This window comes from Periplaneta americana, chromosome 11 (genome assembly GCF_040183065.1).
Source record: "Periplaneta americana isolate PAMFEO1 chromosome 11, P.americana_PAMFEO1_priV1, whole genome shotgun sequence".
NCBI classification, from domain to species: Eukaryota; Metazoa; Arthropoda; class Insecta; order Blattodea; family Blattidae; genus Periplaneta; species Periplaneta americana.
The window spans coordinates 2753311-2765686 of record NC_091127.1 but is presented as its reverse complement, the minus strand read 5'-3'; positions in this window follow the sequence as shown (position 1 = coordinate 2765686).

Here is a 12376-nt window from a genome sequence, read left to right as displayed (position 1 = left end):
TAGTTCATTATTGGATACTTTCCAATAGAATATCGAATATTCTTGTATAAATTTATGAAGAACGTGTATTAATATTTTCCAGATACCGTAAAAGATAAATTTTTACTTCGGATGACAACATGTTGTTTAACTTAGAGTGCGCATTTCATGATCGACCAGTAGCAGACAGTTGACCACAACTAACGAGAGAGGGACCACAGGCCTTGTGATTATGTAGTGATCCGCTAGATGGTGTGGAAGAGAGTGTAGTTCTAAATATCAGACAATCAAGTGTGTGTTCCTTTCTCACTGAGAGCATCGCAGTTGATATTGTTGTGTCATGTATGGGATTTAGAAAACAGTATTAATTCGTGATTAACAATGTTTTACTAGGAACAACTGTAAATCGGCAGACTTCAAACACATCAAAATGTGTACTGTAGGAAACAGTCTGCCATTATGATCTGTGATAGACCACATAAAATATTATTCTCTTATTGTTCATCTCTAGGCACAAAGTCGGTGTTTGAATAAGAATGGCAGCTTGGGTTCCTAAAGATACTCATTTTAAGACGATTTGTGCTTAAGTTGTGTAGAAATGAGTTAAATTAGCAAGTTACATGTTTGCTTGTTGTGTAATTATAAATGTTAGAGTTTTTTTCGAAATGTGCCAGTGCCTAAAATATGCTAATAGGAAAATGTTTAATATTTTATCTAGAATGCTTTTGTTTTTAAAGTTATGTGTGAAAAATTTACCGTTTGTTGAGTATGTGTAAGTCTATATTGAATCCAAACGTCTGATTTCTATCTCCCTGTAACTCAAAGTAATTCCGAAGAAGTCCAGTATTTTGCTGTTCACAGTAGAGTTTGTGAAGCACAACTGTGGACCTTCAACTAGATTCTGAACCAATTTGAAGAACGTAGAATATTCTGAAGATATCGAAGTTGAACATTTAAAATATTAGAAGATTAACCCTCTAGACATGTCATTTAGACTGGTGTTAACGACATAAATGCTGCCATTTGCGAGAATTGCTGGACGTAAAATTAATTGAGATGTGTATGGTTTATCAATCATGGGTGCTTTTATTGTATTTGAGAAATTCTGTTTTGTACTATAGGAAGACAATGAATTTATTAGTTTACAGAAAAGTAGGAAATGAAATTGTTCTCTAATTTTTCAGAGCCGCCACTGGAATTTTCAGAGCTTGTGTTGTTTGAGGAAAGGGTGGAGCATTTTGTGAGATATTGCCTACAGATGAAATTATTTTGTAGTTTTGTGTGAAAATGTTAATAATCATGAGCAGTGTAATGGTCGGCAAGTGTGGAAACAATCAGTTTCAGTATGCCGCCCCTGGACACACTCAGCTTTGTCAGTTGCTGTACTGTATCTGTTGTATGCACCAATAAGCAAATATTAATGGATAAGAATTTTCTTGTATTAAATATTAACAAGAAAACGGATACAACCCCAACAAAATAGACAACATAATACGTAAGACAAAACAAAACCACAAAAAACAGAAGAATACAACACAAACACAAGAACACAAAAAATACATCACACTAACATACGAAAACAAAACTACGCATAAAATTGCAACCTCATTCAAGAAATTAAACTACAACATCGCATACAGAACAAATAACTCTCTACAAAAACATCTCAACACACAAACAACACAAACAAACAAATACAAGCACACAGGCGTATACAAACTCAAATGTATCACCTGCAACAACTTCTACATAGGACAGACAGGCAGATCATTTCAAACACGGTACAAAGAACACATCACAGCCATAACAAAATTACAAAACACCTCCACATATGCAGAACACATCACAAATGCCAACCACACCCACAGAGACATCAACACAGACATGGAAATACTGCACATCCAACCAAAAAGCCAGAAACTCAACACACTAGAACAATATGAAATATACAGACACACGAAAACACACCCCAACGATATTCTCAACACACAACTCAATTTCAAAACACATACACTCTTTGACTCTACACTATGAACGCACCCACACAGGAAACAAGAGGCGCCAAGACCAACAACGACCAGTTCCGAAGATGACCGAAAATAGGTCGAAACATGTTAACAAGGTACGTTAATATTTAACACAAGAAAGTTCTTACAAATTCCGAAGTTGTGTAACCAAGATATAAAATATTAATGGTTTCATTTCTTGACAGAAACTTTGTATTACTGTTATGGTAGACTACAGATTCAGTGGTTGGATTGCCGTCTTTCTTTTTATGAGACAGAAGGCATACTTATGAGCTCTGATAAAAAAATCCTACTTTATTTTACTACTCCCTAATTATTTGCAATATGACGATAAGACGTTGTGGAACATGGCCTTGGACGTTTCTATGGTAACGGAGTTTTAGCCTTCGTGATATCTGACTCAGCCACTAGCAGACAGTCCATGCATGGTTGAAAATAATAGGATGCGAAACTTAAAGGATTTTCCCGTTTAAAACGCTAGAGGAGCTAATGTAGAAACTGGTGTTGCTGCCACCTATTTTTTAAGGGTAACTAATTACTCCATACATCTAGCAGCGCACCATGTGGCGAAAAGTTTAAGTACATGCATAAAATATCACTCCCCCCATTCTGAAACCACCTAATTTAAAATAAAAAATTCCAATTTTTATTCCTCCCACCATCTTCCACTGAATATTCGTATTGGAGCCATCAGAAAGATGAAAGTGACGGTCCATTTTCCTTATATAATTCATTAAAATACAAACAAAAAGGAATAGAAAAAAAAGTTAGGTAATAATTGAAATTGTACGAATATTCTTTGGGTATTTATATGCAGTGCAGTAGAAAAATCAGTAAAAAGGTATTTTCATTTTGAAAAGGAGTAAAAAGGAGTTGATTGAAATTATTACAGCGATGAGCAACTGAGCAAAGCTGATTGGTCCGAAGATCGTTTGACTATAGTTGTTATAGGAAACAGTTGACTGTCATATATTTATAGTCTGAGAGTGAGTGAGTGTGTGTGTTTTTTTTGTCCCAGTCTCTCACAACAAACTGCACCCGAGAAAGCAACGATTTTTAAAGTATAAGTCTGGCGCATTTTTTCATATATATATATGCGGTAGTTTTGATCATTCCTCTTCATAATTTTGTGGTTATTGCTTTGGAATAAAGGTTTCTGTAGCAGATGCAATGAATTATTATTTCTTTAATCTTTCGTAACGTACTCTTTAGACTTGTATGCCTCAATAAATTATAAAATGTTGTAAAAAGGCTTTTATGTTAATAATTAAATCCACTTAATAAAATACATTTACATAGGGGAGAGTCGGGTAGTATCGGACAGCGAGTAATATCGGACAGTGGGTTTCTTTCATCTACCACACGATGATAGTACCTGATTGACATGGTTACGTTTCTGTGATGTCGCATACGCAAACGTATACCATGTCATTCAGGTACTACCATATGGTGGTAGATGAAAGAAACGCACTGTCCGATACTACCCGATGTCCGATACTACCCGACTCTCCCCTACATATAAATTATTATATCAGTGGTTATCATTGTAGACTTGGGTGCTAACTTTCGGGGTATCCGCATTGGTCTTTCATAGAAATCTCAACAAAACAATACCAGCTTAATGTGGTCTGTTGTTTTCTACATCGGTGATAATTTTTTCATAAAGTTTGTTGATATTAAGGGAAAAAAAATGGAAGTGTCCCGAGAAAATCTGATTTAAAAAATTTACTTGACCTCACCGAGGTATAAAATTAGCGATTATTTTTTTGTATACTAAGCAAGTTTGAAATTTTTAGTACGATGTCTTCGTAAATTGGCGACGAATTTCTATGTATTAACGTTCAAACTCTTCTTTTTACACTTATTAAGAAGTATTAAGGCTCATTCACAATGAAAATTAAACATAACGTAAGCGTAAACTTAAGAATATAAACGTTACGGTAAAATCAAGAAGTCATACCATCATTCACGATGGGAACATAAACATAACCGCAAACATACTTGGTAACCATGGAAACATAACGACACCATTTCCTCATATTCTGTCGTATACTTCAGCGCTCCACAATTGTGTTCTGTTTGCAAATCACGTAAGCATAAGCATGAAAGTTTGGAGTTTGCAAACTTTCATGTTAACGTCTTACGGTAATGTTCATGTCAATGTTTATGTGAATCATTGTGAATGATCCCATTTGATAGCCTGGGCGCAAACTTCTGTGTTTATGTTACGGTTATGTTTAATTTTCATTGTGAGTGGGCCTTTATTGTCCACATGTTTCTAACTATTATTTTATGAATGGTCGTAACTGTAAATTTCATACGTGTACAGTTGAATACTTTCAGCTTTAAATTTTGTTTATATAGGCTCAGAGAAAGAGGAAACTGCCCTCTAGCGAAACGTCTAGCGTTACTTCTACTGGTATACTTCAGTGAAATAGCATTGCATATCTGCTACAGAAAACTTTTCGCACTAACTCTTTTCTTTTGTTGATTGTCATTTTGATGTGAGGCAGATTTGTTGTAAAGGTTTGTGTTGAAGAATGAACCGTTGCATTTTTCCTCTTAACAATTTACAAAGATGTTAACTCTTTTATAAGTCTTCATGAAATGCTGGTACTGATATATAAGTTACGTGAATAACATTTTGACATTTTTAACAATAACGACCTGGGCTACTAAATATGAATACATGACGTAGTTTAAAACGAACTCGTGGAGTTTTCCTGTCTTTCAAGTTTAAAAATGTCAGAGACTTCAACTTAGTATGATCGATATACGTAACTGTGATCTTTAATTTGGAGAAGATGGTACCTTTTATACCTTATAAAATTAACGATTATACTTTTGATGTATAATCAGTTTAAAGTTATCGTATGTTGTCTCCATGGATACTGATTTGTAGTATATGTACTGAATTGAACATTTTCCCTATTCCGTCTGATAAGAAATATTACTGTTTTATAACTAGCCTACATATTATCTCAATGGCTGTAGCTGTAAATTTTATATGCACACAGTTGAATACATTCAATTTTAAGTTTTTTTTTTTTTTTTTGTAAAAATTGTGGAAGAGTCACCGTGGTTTAATTTGTTTAGCTGTAAATATCGGCTTATTTCATAAGTATACGACAGTTTGAACTAAATCTATCCTTAGATATGTGTAGCTAGAAATTTCCTAATGACGTTTTTCTAAAAATTTTATCCGTTTAAATGACGAAAACTCCTAACATAAATTTAACAAAACAAAAATATTAATTCTGTATCATACTTCAGCTACTGCAGCTAGAATTTTATTTATTATATGCATTTTTATTTATTCTTGTCAGTAAATTTTTCCATACGCTCATGCCTGTAGACGTCGAATTCAGAATCAATTAAGCTGAAGGTGCTACTGGAGGGAGAAGTTAGAAGATATGGTTCCAAATCAGTGCACCTTGCTACGACAGTCATTCCATTTATAACTCTGTTGCCGTTTTTATAACGTAGTTTTCCTTACTGAAAAGTTAGCTTAATGAATTCTACCATTGGAATAGTCCGTTATCTTTTACAAATTAATAGGGTGATTATACTTACTTTCAAGTTCATGAAAAGTGGCAGAAATTACTTTATGCTCGACCATGCCGAAATGTAGTAATTATACTCCTGGTAGCAGCCCTTTAATGGACCTCATTAAAGTACACCTATTCATTAAAGTTCAGGTGTTCCCCCAATCAGAAAACACCATTGTAGCAATATGAAAGCGCAAGTATCGATTATTCTCGGATATGCAATCGAAAGACAACTAGCGAAACGTCACGGAGGCTGGAAATCCAATACTGTCGCAGAAGTTTATGTCCTGTTACTATAATAATTAGCGTTAATTGTAAATAGTATTCAAATAAATTCAATTTGTCATCTCGTTTTTTAATTCTAAATCAATTTCCAGGTTATATCAATATTAATGTTCATGTTATTCTCTAGATTATATCAAGGTCAATGACATTCGTCTCTCGGAAAAAATCAATACTTTCGCGTCTGCGCACATCTCACAATTTAGAAGGTCAGTTCCGCTCTTCACTTAGATAACCATAACATGAATACTTATGAATAATTTCAAGTTAGAGATATGGTCGAGCATAAAAAGTCGTATGAAACTTGCCTATAATGGTAATTAAGACGCTCGTATGAAAATTATGAAACTCGCTTGCGCTCGTTTCATAAACAAACATACTCGCGTCTTAATTACTACCATTATATGCTCGTTGCATAATGTACTATTAAATCTCTAATGATTTATGTTGATATACAATTTTCAAATTATAAAATGATTTGTTATTTTAAACTTTACGCACATATCGTGCGCGTCTCCGCTTTCAAACCCTGCCCTGGTAAGAATTCAGGTCACGTGGTTAAAGAGAGGCACGGATGAAGTAATGTCTAGTATTTAAAAAAAAACAATCATATATTCACCTTTCTTACAGGAGAGACTGCATTATTCGGGGGCAGTAACTCATTTGTTTCATTCAATACACTTCGTAACAGACCACGGGAAACTCGATTCATCCGCTTCTGGGACGCAGTCAGTATAAATTTATAATTGTTGCAACTTCACTTCCGACTTTTCTCGAAAGAATGAATGAAACACATTTTGTTAAATATTGGCCGATGGTGGTTGTTGTTAAAAATATTTCAATATGCCTTGAAAGATATCAGACTTGTAACTACAGAAATGTTACATAATGAGATATCCAATTGGTAACACCAAACGCTTGGAGTGAAATACACGGACGATGTTTCATACGCTGAGTAAATTTCTTCTGTACTGTATTTTATGTAATGGACCAATTTCTCCGGCTGGCCCGGGAGATGTAATGTTGTATAAATATAAATATATTGTGAACGTCCCTCACTGGACCATGGTGTTGTACATATTAGTGTATATTTGCCCGAAAGTGATCTGAACCCGGTAGAGTCAATTGTAACGTTTTGACTACACAGAACACTTTGACCGTTGCATTTATCATGTGTTTGTGCATTTTCAGTTCTGTTGTTCGTGAGTTGCAGTAGTTGGAACCAGCGGCCAAAAGTGGAGCAATAAACGTCGATATATTTGTGTTACTAAACCAAACCCTGACAACCAAACTAGAGGAGAGGATTTGTGTTTGCTGTTTTGTCATATAACATCTACTGCAACTGTTTCAGTTCATATGTTATTTATATAAGTATTGATGACATTAATACTTCGTGGTACGAATGATACTCGATCGCCGTACATATGGATCCACCAAGTTCAAATTGTTGATGAAAAAATAATAATAATCTGTCCCAGTAAGTACACCATGGTTACAAATTATTGGACGTTTTCAGAAGGCTATATTTTCTGCACATGGCCACCCCGTTCACCGGATTTCGCGGTGTGATTTCTTTTTGTGGGGTTTCGTCAAGGACAATGTTTACATACCCCCATTTCCAGCGACGTTGGCCGAATTGAGAAGGCGCATTGACAAAGCAATCAGGATCGTCACACAAGACATGCTTAAGAGAGTTTGGAAAGAATGGGATCACCGCCTGGACGTCTGCAGTGTTACACGTGCATCTAAGGTCAATATAAAACTTCCAGCTTCCCTCTTTCAAATGGTGGTAAGATCATGTATTTATGTTCAATATCGGTGAAAATATAGCCTTCTGAAATCGTACAATAATTTGTAACCACGGTGTATAATAATTATGCAGAAAATATTCTCTTCAAACTTTCTCAACGCAACAACGTTATGGGAAATGTTTTCGTTAAAAAGTAAAGAAGTTTTTTCAATGGGACATAAGGGATATCACAAATAAGAAGAAAGGTTCAGAAGAAGAATTTGAGATTTTCATTTTATTCCACGTTTCGGAACAACTTACAAGATCCATCATCAGAATTATATTACCAGAAACCATAAGATCCTCTACTCTGCTGCCCAGTCCACACCTGTGGAGTAACGATCAGCAAGTCCGGCCGCGAAACCAGGTGGCCCGGGTTCGAATCCCGGTCGGGACAAGTTATCTGGTTCAGGTTTTTTCCGGGGTTTTCCCTCAACCCAATATGAGCAAATGCTGGGTAACTTTCGGTGTTGGACCCCGGACTCATTTCACCGGCATTGCCAAGAGAGACCAGAAATGCCATAAGATAACCTCGTGGTATTGGTTAAAAAAAGTTTGATCTCTTCGTAGATGTGTTCACGGCGTAGTCAAAATTAATACAAATAACACACTTGAAGAGTTCTCACCAGCGAGAAATGTGTTGCGAGAAAGAGGCGAAGAGCCTTCCTCCACACACTTGGCGAGTTCTCGCTATCACAAATCACACCTCGCTATGATCATCTATGCACTGCCTTCATGCAGAAAGCATTTTTCTGATTATAGTAATCACTCGTTGGGGGAAATATTATAGGTTATGTATTTACGTATATTGTCGTACTTAAATATATAACCTGCAAGTATATTGTCGTACTTTACAAATTACGTACGAACGCTGTGTTGAATCTGAGTATTCAGATGATGAGGAAATGGAGTTACATGAACATATTTTGTTAATGAAAAGAAGAAGTAGGCCTAAAATTAAAGCCAGAAATATCTGAAAATCACATTGTATCTTACGGAAATAAGGGCGAGTTTTGGACACTGGTTTCGATTAGAATGATGGTACGTTTTAGGCGTTATTTCAGGTTGAATGGACCTCAGTTTTTTGCTATTAATGACATGATAAGAGGATTCTTTGCTATGTTCTGATTAAAATTATGTAAACTGTTAAGACATATATACATTATTTCAAATGTTTAATTAATACTATTAAATCTCATCAAAATAAAATATAGCCGTATTTATTTTCAGATAATCTGATATTTGTCTCCAGATTTCTTCTTTAAGTTTCGTGTTTTTATAGTTTTCATCCCGTGTATCATATAAATAGGCCTACGGGTGACATCGTACAAGTTCGATAAGTTTCTGAATGCAATTATCAGCCATCTTTCCTCATTTTCAAATAAAAACAATACAAGTCATCGCCACCTGTGATATCTTTTTCTACATTCAATCGTTATAAAGAGTATAAATGTCAAACATCTTTGATAAATGTGTCAAGAAAATTCGCTGAGCTACCGATTCCAGCGAGAAACTCGCGCGAGGTTTTTGCCTCGAACGAGAATCTCTTCCAGTGTGTGGACGTCCATTTGAATCCATGTTATCAATTTTTTAATTTTCTCGCAACACATTTCTCGCTAGCGAAAACTCTTCAAGTGTGTTACGGGCCTTAGTCTTGGGAGACAGGCTTCAAATACCCTCGTCGACAATGTATAACGGCAAAGCAGCGACCACACGAAGCAATGACGTTCAACAAATTCAGTACAGCGTGCCACGTCTGCTTGTTGAACCCAGCAGGCAGGCTAACCCTCCCCCGTGTACAGAAGCATTTCGATGAGCCATTGCTTCACTTTTTTGGTCTACCAGACATCACGGACCCAAGATGTCTTGGGAAGATGGCACTGATGATGAACCTACAAATAGTCCCGATGCATCGGATATATCAAATCTCAATACAGATTAAAAATCACAAATTCATCTTCTGAATACCAGCATCATGAAAGCCTAGAACAGGCATGTCAATTGATGCCCACAGGAGCAAGCGCGCGCTTTAGAGCCCAGAAGAGCCTGAGCGCTTTACAGCGGAAAGGAAAGAGACAGACGAAATAGGTGGTATATGCCGCTTGGTCGAGCTATATTCAGGGATGGCCAGCACTGATTCAATAGATAAAAGGAAGAGAACTTATTAAAACTGTATCCATGGTAATTTTTAGATTTGCCTGAGAAGTATAAGTGCATTATAAGAATGTAAGTTTTAATTTTAATGCTCATTTTTCACAAGTTTGATTTTTTTATTCAAAAGAAATATTTTCTCAACTTTTCGTACAGAAAAGTGAAATTTTCAGGTATAGGCCTATTTATTTAGTAGCCTTACAGAATGTTTTCGCAAATCTAATATACCGTACATACGTATTACTGAAGATAGTGTATTGAACATTTTGAAAATATTCGCGTGGAAATTGTTTGTAAGGAAATGAATTAACAAAGCAACTACTGTTCCATCATAAGCAAAAGATACGTGCCCATGTGTTGTAAAAATGTCAGCTCTATAGCTTCAGCACATTTCGAGAAAATAATTTAATATTCTGATGATAGGAAGTTGCTCACAAATATCACCTTAAAAGCATAATGCGATAAGAGTTTTGTTATGTAATATTAGTTACACTTAAAACAGATACAGTACCTAGGTAACTTTGCTTTGTACTGTAATATTGTTTTGATTAGTTTATTGATTACTTTTGTAAGGCTAAAGATACCATCAATATAAATTCTAACTTATCATGTCACACTCAATCTCTTTCTTTGGAATATCACTTTCTTTATGAATGATGTGTTTCATCCACTTAATACAGTATAATATTATACTACTATGGAATTTAAGTGAATATTCCTTCTTAACTCTCTATTATGTTATTAAGATTTAAAACACAAGTGCAATATTAAGAAATCAGTGTTAGTACTTTTGTTTTACAGACAATATAGATAATATTAAACAGAAAGAAGCCATATAAAAATAACGACATAAAATTTCACGTTCCGTTTGAAGTTTGTGCACCACTGTTTTCTTAATCCAACAGGTTGCTTATTCATATACACAATCCTTCCTCTTTCCATAATTAGCGCTTGCTGCCCGCGCACGACGTCAAGGTCAGAAAAATGCGCTTGCTTTGACGTCACTGTTTTAGAACATCGTAAGAAAGGATAATATTCTGAATATTTTATTGCTCTCAAGCGTAACTTTTTTTCTCATTCTGTCCTGCAATCTACAAGAAAACTATAAGAATTGATATCAATTATTACAATCAACAATTGAAACTGGATCGATTTTCACCTTTAACGTCCATAACTTCTCTGTCACAATTACAATTATTTGGACTCTCTGGGATCTCGACTTGTGTCTCTGACATGAGCGCCTCTCAAATACCCTCGATACATTGGATGAGAGAAGTTTTTGACGTAGAGAAAAAATCTATCGTGCAAAATGGACATCGTCATCACGAAATATTAATGTCTTCCAATCATAAAGTAAAACATTTTGTTGGAACGCCCTGTTCCTCAGATATTTACTCCAAAAAGAAACAAATTGTAAGTGATTATATAAATAGTAATCTGTGAGTCAGCTGTAAATGATATATTTGTCAATGGAAATCGCAGTTTATTAGCACTTTCGTTGAATAAACTTGCTTTTACTTCTAACACGTTTCATTATTTTGTGATATATCAACCTCTACAACTTTTCAATTTCAATTTCAGAAAACGTAATTTCAATTTCGGAGAAAGTAAACTGTATAATATTAAAAAAATCTGATCAATTTCGAAATTGTCTGATAACGTCTGATCTATTTTCCATAATTATTTCAATAGAAAACGTAAATATTTTAATTTCATTACAGAATAACCTTTAGCAACAATGTACTGTTTATTTTACTCATAACCTAGGATACAAAGGCAATGTGAAGGCTGTGGATATTCAAAAACATAACCTTCAGATGTTTCTTACCAAATTAATACGGTAGGTATGCCTATTTACGACTCTATCTGTTTTGTGATTTTTAAATTCTATCTAAATTGATATAATTTTTTTTTTCCGGAATTGAGCTTACTTTTTCCGAAATTAAAGCGAGATTTTCCGAATGTAAGTTTACTTTTTCCGAAAATGGAGCTGGAAAGGTGTAGTTTATGTTGGGTTTCAGCTGCTCCCAAAGTCCCCATACAGTGCGTGCTCTCTTAATATTTGAACCACAAAATATCTCACGAATTTATTTGTCATATAAATAAATTACTGACCCTTTAAATCCCAATGGGGTTGGCACTTTGCAGCTTCTCAGATGCAGTATATGTAATAGATGCTTCCTTCATTATCACTTTTAAAACGAAGAAAAAAAATGTTATATCAAACTGTTTCACGCCTAACCTTTCATTGAAATCTCGTAGAAACAGTCACTGCAATTTCGAGAGCGTGCTAAAAAATGTAGGGTTGCATAAAATAGACAAGTGAATCACTCTGTGGTCCTCCGCTGAGGAGTAACGGTTAACATGCCTGACCGTGAAAACGAGCGGACCCGGGTTCAAATCCTGGTAGGGACAAGTTACCTGGTTGAGGTTTCTTCCGATGTTTTTCCCCAACCCATAAAGAGCAAATGCTGGGTAACTTTCGGTGTTGGATCCTGGACTCATTTCGCTGGCATTATCACTTTCATCTCAATCAGACGCTAGATAAGCACAGCAGTTGATAAAGCGTCGTAAAATAGCCAATTATGAAAAATCATACT